This window comes from Urocampus carinirostris, chromosome 8, assembly GCF_059441175.1.
Source record: "Urocampus carinirostris isolate Australia breed hairy pipefish chromosome 8, RoL_Ucar_1.0, whole genome shotgun sequence".
In the NCBI taxonomy this organism is placed as follows: domain Eukaryota; kingdom Metazoa; phylum Chordata; class Actinopteri; order Syngnathiformes; family Syngnathidae; genus Urocampus; species Urocampus carinirostris.
The window spans coordinates 30920230-30930940 of NC_142356.1; the positions used below are offsets into that span (position 1 = coordinate 30920230).

General features: G+C 40.8%; 1 pseudogene; it reads left to right on the forward strand.

The window, feature by feature from the left end:
* The first annotated feature begins 1279 nt into the window (after positions 1-1279).
* Positions 1280-7836, forward strand: LOC148361615 (uncharacterized; annotated as a pseudogene).
* Positions 7837-10711: the final 2875 nt, after the last annotated feature.

Sequence of the window (10711 nt, forward strand, 5' to 3'; positions counted from 1 at the left end):
TGGAAAGTCATTGAAAAGGAAGATGCCTCAGCGATAGAACCCCTATGTTACTGGATAAAACAATATAACTTTAATGGGAAGTTGTCCACAGCAGGCATTAGAGAACTGCAACAAAAAATAAGAAACAAATGCAAACAGAAAAATAATAAGATGAGAAAAGAAGGTTATGAACAGACACAAGTCTGGATAAAAATAGCAGGACAGCGAGAGGAAGGTGAAAGGAGGGCAAGACAGGAGAGAGAGGAGAAAAAGAGACAGGAAGCAGAAAAAGAGAAGAAGGAACTGGAAACAGAGAAAGAAGCAAAAGAAAAACCTGTAATGTTTCATAAGAAAGAAGATGACGAATATTCAGGCCCGTACAGAAACGCGAGGGAAATGTTAGCTCAAGCAGAAGGACCTTCTGCACCCTCAGAAGAACTACCCCCTCAATATACACCTCCTACTACAGATACTCCACATACTCCACAAAAGCCGTTTACACGTTCACAAGGAAAAATGGGGGGATGGACTAAAAACTTGACATCAGGGTTAGGGGGCTTGTTATCGCCAGCACCAAAGGTACCACCAGTAGGAAGAGATAATACAGAACTATACCCCCTAATAGAATTGCCAAATCCCCGTGCCAATGATGCAGATCAACCACCCACAATTAGGGTCTATAGGACCTGGACACAGGAGGATGTGAGAAAAGCAGTGGAAGGCATCCCTCATCCCAGAGAGGATGTAGAGGAATGCATAACGCAGATGGAAAATCTAAGGCGATCTTATCATCTAAACGGAATGGAAGTACAGCAAGTTTGGATGACACAATTAGGGCCAGATTGGTTCCACGTAAAAGGAGCATACTCTCCAACTAATGACGCTAACCCTCCCGTGATACTTGCACCCGAATCTGAACGATTGACACAACAGGTGACCCCTCTCCTAGAAAGAATCAGAACTAAATACAGGAAAAGAGCAAATTACACTGAAATAGGGAGATGTAAACAAAAACCAGATGAGCCATTTGATGAATATAGAGTAAGAATGGAAAAGGTGTTTAGGGCACATAGTGGGTTAGAACCTGGTGATGGAGCTGACGAGGGCCCCTATAAACAACAATTAAAAAATGCATTGCACTCAGGCTCCTTACCAGAGATTAGTGGATGGGTAAATCGCCACTATATAAGCATGAATGGAGGAACACTTGCAGAATACATAAATCATACCCTCCATGCTGAGAAAGTGATCAAAAGTAAGAAAGGGGAGAAGAAGCCATTAACAATTTTCTACCAAGAAGATGAAGGAACCACAGTGTTCTTTCAACAATCTAGAGGTAGAGGCCGAGGAAGAGGTAGAGGCCAAGGTAGAGACAGAGGTTTTGGATCACGTGCAAGCAATAAACCTAGAACCTGTTGGTCTTGTGGGAAGGAAGGGCATATTGCTATAAATTGCAGAAGCAACCCTTCCCCACAAGACTATCAGAGTGCATGACTAGGCCCGGAACCAGGACCAGAGCCTGAAATGAAATTTGAGATAGAGATAAAGCTAAAGGACAAAAATGAGGAAGAGGAAGAATATCTTTTCAAAACTCACCATGAGAAATTTGAAGAAGAGGTTTTAAACTTAGAAAACATAGTGTATAAAGAGAAAATAAGACCAGAAATCACACTATTAGTTCAGGGCACTCCAGTTACATTTCTCTGTGATACTGGAGCATGTAGAACTACTATTAAAGAAACAGTGCCCCATGTGATGCTTAGCTCAAATAGCACAAAAGTACGTGCAGCACAGGGCGTCCTTAAAGAGGTCCGAGAAACAGAGCCCATGTGGCTCCAAGACCCAGAAGGCAAATCATGCCAGTTGACCGTTCTAATGCTACCAGAATGTCCAGTAAATTTGCTTGGAAGAGATGGCTTAGTAGCCCTAGGTTTGGCTATAATGCCAACTCCTGATGGACTAAAAATAATCAGACAGAAACCAGAAGAAGTGTATGTAGTGCAGGGAGTGGGAAAACCTAATTACTACTATACACTAGACATTCCAAACAAACCTCCTACTTCTGCAGGAGCACATCTTATGGATGAAGGAAAGGGAGCAGTGAGACAGGTACAAGATCAAATGTCACCAGATGAGTTGCATGTCACTATGTGTTATACTAAAAGTCCTGACCTTAAGTACAAAGCAAGCCTAGACAGAGTTACACCCGCCAAAATAACAGTATCCTATGTGTACTCTGACAGTGCTGCCAACGCCGCAGCGGCAGCCATTTTACCAAACTCGATCATGCCGTGGTTCAGAATGTACTGCAAACCTCACATTTCATTATGTAAGAGTAAAGACACTGAGTGGAAAGAGCTTGGGAAGCTGGTGGACAGAGGAGAAAATGTACGGGATTGGGTAGCAACAGGCGTTAACACATGGTTCAGCGATTCTACTGGACTATCCAGGAAGTCATTATTCTGGACTATAATAGTAAACTCAGGAGTACATCTGAAAAAAAAAGAAGGAATGACACATTTACTTTACTAAGGAACAGCAGGAGCTATTAAAACAAATTCCTAATAAACTATGGTCCCAGGGACCCACAGATGTAGGACTAGTAAAAGGAGCACAACCTATAATAATAAGACCCAAAACAGAACATCGGCCCAGAATAAAACAATATCCTTTAAAACCAGATGCAATGGAAGGAATAGAACCAGTAATAGAAGATCTAAAGAAGACGGGAGTACTAATAGAATGTGCTGAGTCGCCCGTAAACACACCGATATTTCCTGTAAAGAAGGCACCCCCATCTTCAGGGTGGAGTATGGTTCAGGATTTGATAGCGGTAAATAACGCAGTGATCCAGAGGTCCCCGTGTGTGGCAGATCCACACACGCTATTGAACTCTCTGAACCCAAAGGCCAAGTATTTCACAGTGGTAGATATAAGCAACGCATTCTTCTCAGTACCAGTGCATAAAGACAGTCAATTCTGGTTTGCATTTACGTTTAAAGGGAAAAGATATACATACACCAGATTACCTCAAGGGTATTGTGAAAGTCCAACAATTTACTCTCAAGTAATTGCATCAAGTCTGTCTACCTTCGAGCCTCCAAATAAGAGCCAACTACTAACTTATGTAGATGACATATTAGTAGCATCAAAAACCAAAAAAGGATGTGAAGCAGATACAATAGCACTACTAAAACATTTAGCTGAAGAAGGCCATAAAGTAAGCAAAAACAAGTTGCAATTTTGTCAACAAAGGGTAAAGTACTTGGGTCACCAATTGAGTGCAGGAGGAAGAACTATTCTAGAGGAAAGAAAATCGGCCAGACTACAAGCACCCAAACCACTAACAAAGAAGCAAATGATGTCCTTTTTAGGACTCACAAATTATTGCAGAAGCTGGGTGCCTAACTATGCAGAAATAACAGCGCCATTGCAGTCTCTCATGTACAAAGAGGAACTGAAAATGTCTGACTACCTAAAATGGACCCCTGAGGCAGAAAAAGCTTTTTGCAAATTAAAGCAAGCCATGGTTAGTAGCTGTACACTGGCGTTACCAGACTATCAAAAAGAGTTTGTACAAATGGTAGACTGCAAAGGACATTTTATGACCTCAGTTTTAACCCAAATGCATGGTAACAAGCTTAGGCCCGTAGCCTACTACTCAACCAAAATGGATACTGTAGCATGTGCACTGCCACACTGCGTAAGGGCAGTAATAGCTGCATCACTAACTGTCACTTCAAGTGCAGACGTAGTACTTTTTCACCCACTAGTACTTAAAGTCCCTCATGCCGTGTCAGCCCTGCTTTTACAAACAAAAATGAGTTTTTTTGTCACCAGCAAGACATCTATCATGCATATCAATACTACTGTCTCAGCCTCACCTAAAAATAGAACGATGCACAGTACTTAACCCAGCAACACTGGTTCCCACAGAGGATGAAGGTGAGACTCATGATTGTGAAGCATTAGCAGAGCAAACAGCGAAAAGTAGAGCAGATCTAAAAGACACTCCACTAGAAAATGGACAAACCCTTTTTGTAGATGGTACCTCAAAGAAAGATGAAACAGGAAAAACGAGGACAGGCTATGCTGTAGTAACACATGATAAAGTGTTAAAGGCAGAAGCATTACCTCAACATTTTTCAGCTCAAGCTGCAGAGTTAGTGGCCCTAACAGAAGCCTGCAAACTTATGAAAGATAAAATAGCAACAATATACACAGATAGCCAGTATGCCTATGCAACAACTCACACGTTTGCACAACACTGGAAAAATAGAGGAATGATAACATCAACAGGAAAACCAGTGACACATGCAAAACTGCTAACAGAACTATTACAAGCAGTGCAGCTGCCAAAACAGTTAGCTATATGTAAATGTGTGGCCCACACACCAGAAACAAACCCAGTTTCAAAGGGCAATGCATTTGCAGATAAAATAGCAAAACAAGCTGCACAACGAGAAATAACAGTTCTAAGTCTAACAGAAAATGCCTTAAAAAACAAAATACTACAAGAAATGCAACAACAATCGCCTAAACCAGAGCAAGAACTCTGGAAAAGAAAAGGAGCACACCTAAAAGATGGAATTTATAAATGACCAGAAGATAAACCAATCTTACCAAAAAATCTATACCAATGGGCAGCAATATTGAGCCATGGGAAAACACATGTCTCAACAGGAGGGATAGTAGGATTGATAAACCAGATATATACAACCTATGGTTTTAACTCCTATTCAAAAAAATTTTGTAGAACATGTTTGATATGTGCAAAGCACAATGCTCAGGGTAATCTAAGACCAAAGAGAGGACAGTTTCCAAAACCAGATTATCCATTCCAACACATACATATGGACTTTATAGAACTTAACAATAGTGAAGGGGAAAAAGTTCTGTTTAGTGATAATAGATTCATTCTCAAAATGGATAGAGCTTTTTCCTACAAAACACCCAGATGCGCTAACAGTAGCTAAAGCATTATGCCAAGACATAATTCCACGTTATGGGATTCCAGAAAAGATCTATAGTGATAATGGTTCACATTTTGTAAATCAAATAATAACTAAAATAGGCCAAGCATTTCATATAGACCTAAAACATCACTGTGCTTATCACCCACAAAGTGCAGGGTTGGTGGAAAGGATGAATGGAACTATAAAAAACAGACTTAGAAAGTGTATGGAAGAAACCAAAAGACCATGGACTAAATGTCTAGAATTAGTAAAACTGCATATTAACATCACCAGTACAAATGGGCTAACACCATATGAAGTATTATTTGGTAGACCTTACAGATTACCATTCTTTAAAAATATGTGGGAAACTGATGACGAAAGTACTCTGGCTGATTACATGAGAAAAATGTTGCAGCACCAGAAGCAACTGGCAGATTGCAGTAATAACGATGATACACTTTCCATGTCTCCACAGGAAAGCCAGTTAGTTGAACCAGGAGATTGGGTCCTGGTAAAAACCATAAAGAAGAAACACTGGCATTCACCAAAGTGGGAAGGGCCCTACCAGGTGTTGTTAACCACAGGCACAGCAGTAAAGATTGCAGAACGAAACACATGGGTTCATTTGACACATTGTAAGAAAGTGATTAAATATGACTAAAATAACTATTTCTATCTTAGCATACACCGTAACCGTCCTAATTTGCGTCATTGTGATAGCATTGTGGTACCTATTGTAGAGCTGTAGTTCCTCAACAATACTTTCAGAGGAAGTCTGGCTACAAAGGGGGCTGTAATTATAGTTTGCAGTCGTCTCAAACCAGTGAAGATTGTCCACAACTCTGGAAGTATTAGGAGGAATTGCAGATCTACGAGTAGAATGCTCACTCCAACGCATAAGAAAATCGTGGCGGTATGTGGACCGATAGGAGCAATAGTAGTAATGTTGTTGTTACTAGGAGAAAAAGACCTCGATATGCAAAGAAGAAGGATAGGATGGACCAATAACGTGCAAAATGGACAAATAAAGAACCCGTGCAATACCACTGATGGAGACCAACACACGACAAAAGAACTGTACTTCTGTTACCAAAGCAATAGCATTCAGTCTGTGTTCACTTTTGACCGGAGCTTACAAGTTGGAGGTTACAGCATAAATAGTTGGAAGAGATATGACTGGTATCTGGATAGTAACAGGGACATCATGGGACATAATTTGGAGAACTCCCACAATTGGGAATATGTCTTTGCCACTACTGGATCATGGAATAAAGGATCATATGGATCCTCCATGCGCTCCAATAGGTGGAAAAGACAGGTCTCCTTAACCAAATCAAATGATAGATTGACGTTGAACGTCAATACAACCCAAAACCCTTTTGGAAAGCCTGATAAATTTGGGCCATATCAGAACCCACCATGTCATGGGTTAGCATTATGTATATGGAGACCACATGCCCAAGACCCCTGTACTGTGTTTCTGTTATGTCCAAATATCACGACGTCCCTTACTAAAGAACCAGACTTTACACTAGGGCCAAAATCAATCTCTCCTATCAAACCTAGGATTTATGTAAAACCTGATACAGATGATTGGTTTCAAATTAGCACAGGCATTTCTAAAATAAATAACAACTGGCTTCTAATGGCAGAACAAGCTGCGCAAGCAGCAAAAACAGATTGTGTAGTGTGCATGGGAGCCAGACCTGTTTTGCAAGTAGTTCCCTCAGCCTTAGAGTATAAATGTCTGGCAGATGTGATGAATAATACTACACCTTCAACAAACTGTTAATCATGGGATGAAGTTTACCCTTTAACCTCGGATGAAAAGGAAAAACCTATATTCTCTAACAAAGTGGCTGAAGGAAATTTCTCCTGCATAAATAGGACAGGTAAAGGCAAGAAAATGGGTAAATTAGACAGCAATCAATGTCACTCAGTGCAGACAGTAGACATAACCTTTAGGCCTAAGTCTCGGAGTGACATCTGGTGGTGGTGTGGAGATAAAAAGTTGTATGACAAGCTACCATATAACACCACAGGACTCTGCGCCTCAGTCTCATTAATCTTACCAGTATCCATCACACCAACCTCAGTTACTGATTTAATGTCCAAAGCAAATAGTGTACTTCCCCACACCTGGAAAAACAGAAAGAAGAGATCATCATCAGGATGGAGTGAAAATGACCCTACTTACATAGACAGTATAGGGATTCCAAGAGGTGTTCCTGATGAATACAAATTAGCAGATCAAGTAGCAGCTGGTTTTGAATCAATCCTATGTTGGTGGTGCACTATGAACAAAAATGTAGACAGAATCAACTACATCCACTATAACGTGCAGAGACTGGGCAACCATACTGAAAAAGGATTCTCCGCCATCCACGAGCAGTTGTCAGCTACCTCCCTTATGGCTTTCCAAAATAGAATTTCTGTTGACATGCTGTTAGCAGAAAAAGGAGGAGTCTGTGCCATATTTGGTGATCAGTGCTGCACGTTCATTCCTAATAATACAGCAGCTGACGGGAGTCTCACCAAAGCTTTGGAAGGACTCAGGTCCCTTAACAGCAAAATGAAAGACCATTCTGGAGTTGACACATCAATGTGGGACAGGTTTGGAGACATGTTTGGTAGATACAAACAACTGGTGTTGTCTATTCTCATGTCAATGGCTGTATTTACAGCTATCCTCACCTTATGTGGATGTTGTTGTATCCCTTGCATTAGAGTTTTATGCACCAGAATGATTACCACTGCTATACAGCCTGTTAAAACAGAGGTATCAGAAATGTATGCACTTCTCACCCCAAAGGGTGAAGCTCAGAAAGACAGTGATGACGGTGATGCTTCCTTACATTTTCCAGATCTTTTTTCAGAAGTTTTTGACTACGGTGAATAAGACGACAAAGTTTAACCTCTAAGTGTAACATGAGTACTATAACATGATTCTGTAACTGAAAATCGAGAGAAGAAGTTATTGGATGACAAAGAGAAATAGTACAAAGTGAATAAACAGGAGGGAAATGATGGATTTAAACTGTAAATATGTTATTCTACTGTTGCATTATCTTCTTTGCAAACTGTGTCTTTCTTGCTTGTGTTTGAAGAAGGAGGAAACAGGATATGTTATTCTACTGTTGCATTATCTTCTTTGCATACTGTGTCTTTCTTGCTTGTGTTTGAAGAAGGAGGAAACAGGATAACACCTTATCTGCGGCGAGATAAGGGACCTTTCTGACCGCAGGCTCACCTAGTTTCGTTTACTATAGATAACATGTTATCGTATAAACAGGTCTCAACTGTTTGTTTTGTCACTCCCCCTTCCTTTAGCAGAAGAGACCTTATGTAAATTAGGGCCTTCCGAACACAATAAAAGGACAAGGAGCATAAGAATTTTTCAGAGTGTCCAGATGTCTACTTTATGTAGACTATGGTCATTACTCCTTGCAAGTAAGTTTAAACTCACGATTCTTTGTGTCTTTTTTGTATATAGGTTTTGTTTACATCTGTTGGGTTAAACCTGACATTTTCTTTACATGCATTTCAAAGGATAGATCAGGGTCAAATATGACACCTAAATTTTTAACTGAGTCACTCTGTGTGATGTGACATTTGTCAATGTTCACAGCAGTTTTTGAGAATAAGTCACGGCATTTAGATGGACCAATGACTAACATCTCGGTCTTTTCAGAGTTAGGACGCAAGAAATTGAGTGACATTCACTCTTTCATCTCAACGAGGCAGGCCTCCAAATTTCCACAGTTTAGTGTGGGAGATTCCTCCAACGGAAGATATAGTTGAGTGTCGTCTGCGTAGCAGTGGAAGCTGATATTGTACTTGCGAATTATATCACCTAATGGAAGCATGTAAATACTGAAAAGAAGGGGGCCAAGCACTGAAGCCTGCGGAACACCGCAGGTAACATTAAAGGGCTCAGATGTCATTTCACCATATTTAACACAGTGCGTCCTATCTGAGAGATAGGATCTGAACCACGAGAGGACGGCTCCTGAGAGACCAATCCATTTTTCCAACCGTTCTAGTAGGATATTGTGGTGCACTGTGTCAAAAGCAGCACTAAGATCCAGCAGCAGCAAAAGTGATGAAGCGCCAGAATCCATTGCCAGTAGGAGATCATTTGTTACCTTGATCAGAGCTGTCTCAGTAGAGTGGTTAGCCCTGAATCCTGATTGCATGGATTCAAAAAGGTTATTCTCGGATATGAAAACATTTAGCTGCTGTGCCACTACTTTTTCAAGTACTTTAGAGAGGAAAGGTAGGTTTGACACAGGTCTATAATTACTTAAGATTTCTGGATCAAGGTTGGGTCGTTTCAGTGTGGGTTTAATAACGGCGGACTTAAAAGCTGCTGGAACTACACCGGAGGAGAGTGATATGTTTATAATATTTAGAACTGAAGGTCCAAGGACGCCAAAAAGACTTTTAATAAGTGAACCTGGGAGCGGGTCAAACTGGCAAGTTGTCGGTTTGGCCGCATTCACCACCTGATTGAGATCATCAAGTGACAGTTCACTAAAACGGGACAATTTCCCAGGACAGCCACCCTGTCGTGCATCTGTAGATTTCAGCCCTTTAGTATGTGTGGTATTAATAATTTCTTTAGCAATTTCTTCCTGTATGCATTGAATCTTCTTAGTAAAGAAGACCATTAAGTCATGAGCAGAGTGCGTCGAACTATCTGCAGTAGTCTGTTGCCTTGTAAGCGATGCTACACTGTCAAAAAGGGCTTTGGGATTGTTCTTTTGAGACGCAATCACCTTCGAAAGATAGGCCGATTTTGCAGAGGCAAGGGCCGCTTTATACTTTAACAAGCTGTCACACCATGTTTGATGGAAAACCTCAAGCTTGGTAGTGCGCCATTTTCTTTCCAATTTCCTGCATTCTTGTTTAAGGGTTCTAATTTCATCAGTAAACCAAGGCGTGCGTCTTTTAGGACGTGATTTTAGCTTCATGGGCGCTATTGAATCCAGGACACTAGTCAGGGTGGTATTGAACTCATTCATGAGTGATTCAATCGAGCCATTGTATGAAGGAAAGGACGCAACTGCTCCAGGAAGGAGTTCAAAGAGCTCAGAAACTGTGCCAGTGCCTATATTGCGTCCGCTAAATCCTTCAGCTTTTTTAACACTACATTTAGCTAGCACCTCAAATGTAACTAAATAATGATCCGAGATAACGGTAGTACACGGTAACACCATAATGTTTGAGGTTAAAACTCCTCGAGTCAGAATCAAGTCTAGCGTGTTCCCATCTTTATGGGTTGGCAAATCAACCAGTTGATTAAAACCAAATGCATCAATTAGAGACTTAAACGCAATAGTGAGTGAACTGAGTGGGGTGTTCATATGAATGTTAAAGTCCCCCATAATTATAATTTTGTCTGCATAAGTTACTAGTTCAGACAAAAGTTCAGCAAATTCGTCTAAGAAAGTTGTGTACGGCCCAGGTGCGCGATAGATAGTTATTACATAAATTGACAATAGAGAGGACCGCATCACAAGAGCCTCAAACGCCTTGTAATTATTAGAGGTACGAGGATTAAATTTGAGCGTTTTTTTCAGAAATGAGCGCGACACCGCCACCCTTTTTCAACGTGTGTGCTACATGGCTACTCTCGTAGTCTGGGGGAGAAGCATAATTTAGCGCTAAATACTCATCCGGGCGTAACCAAGTTTCACAAAGACCCATACAGTTAAGTTTATATTCACGAATAATGTTTTTAACAAGTAAAGCTTTTGGAGCAAGCGATCTAA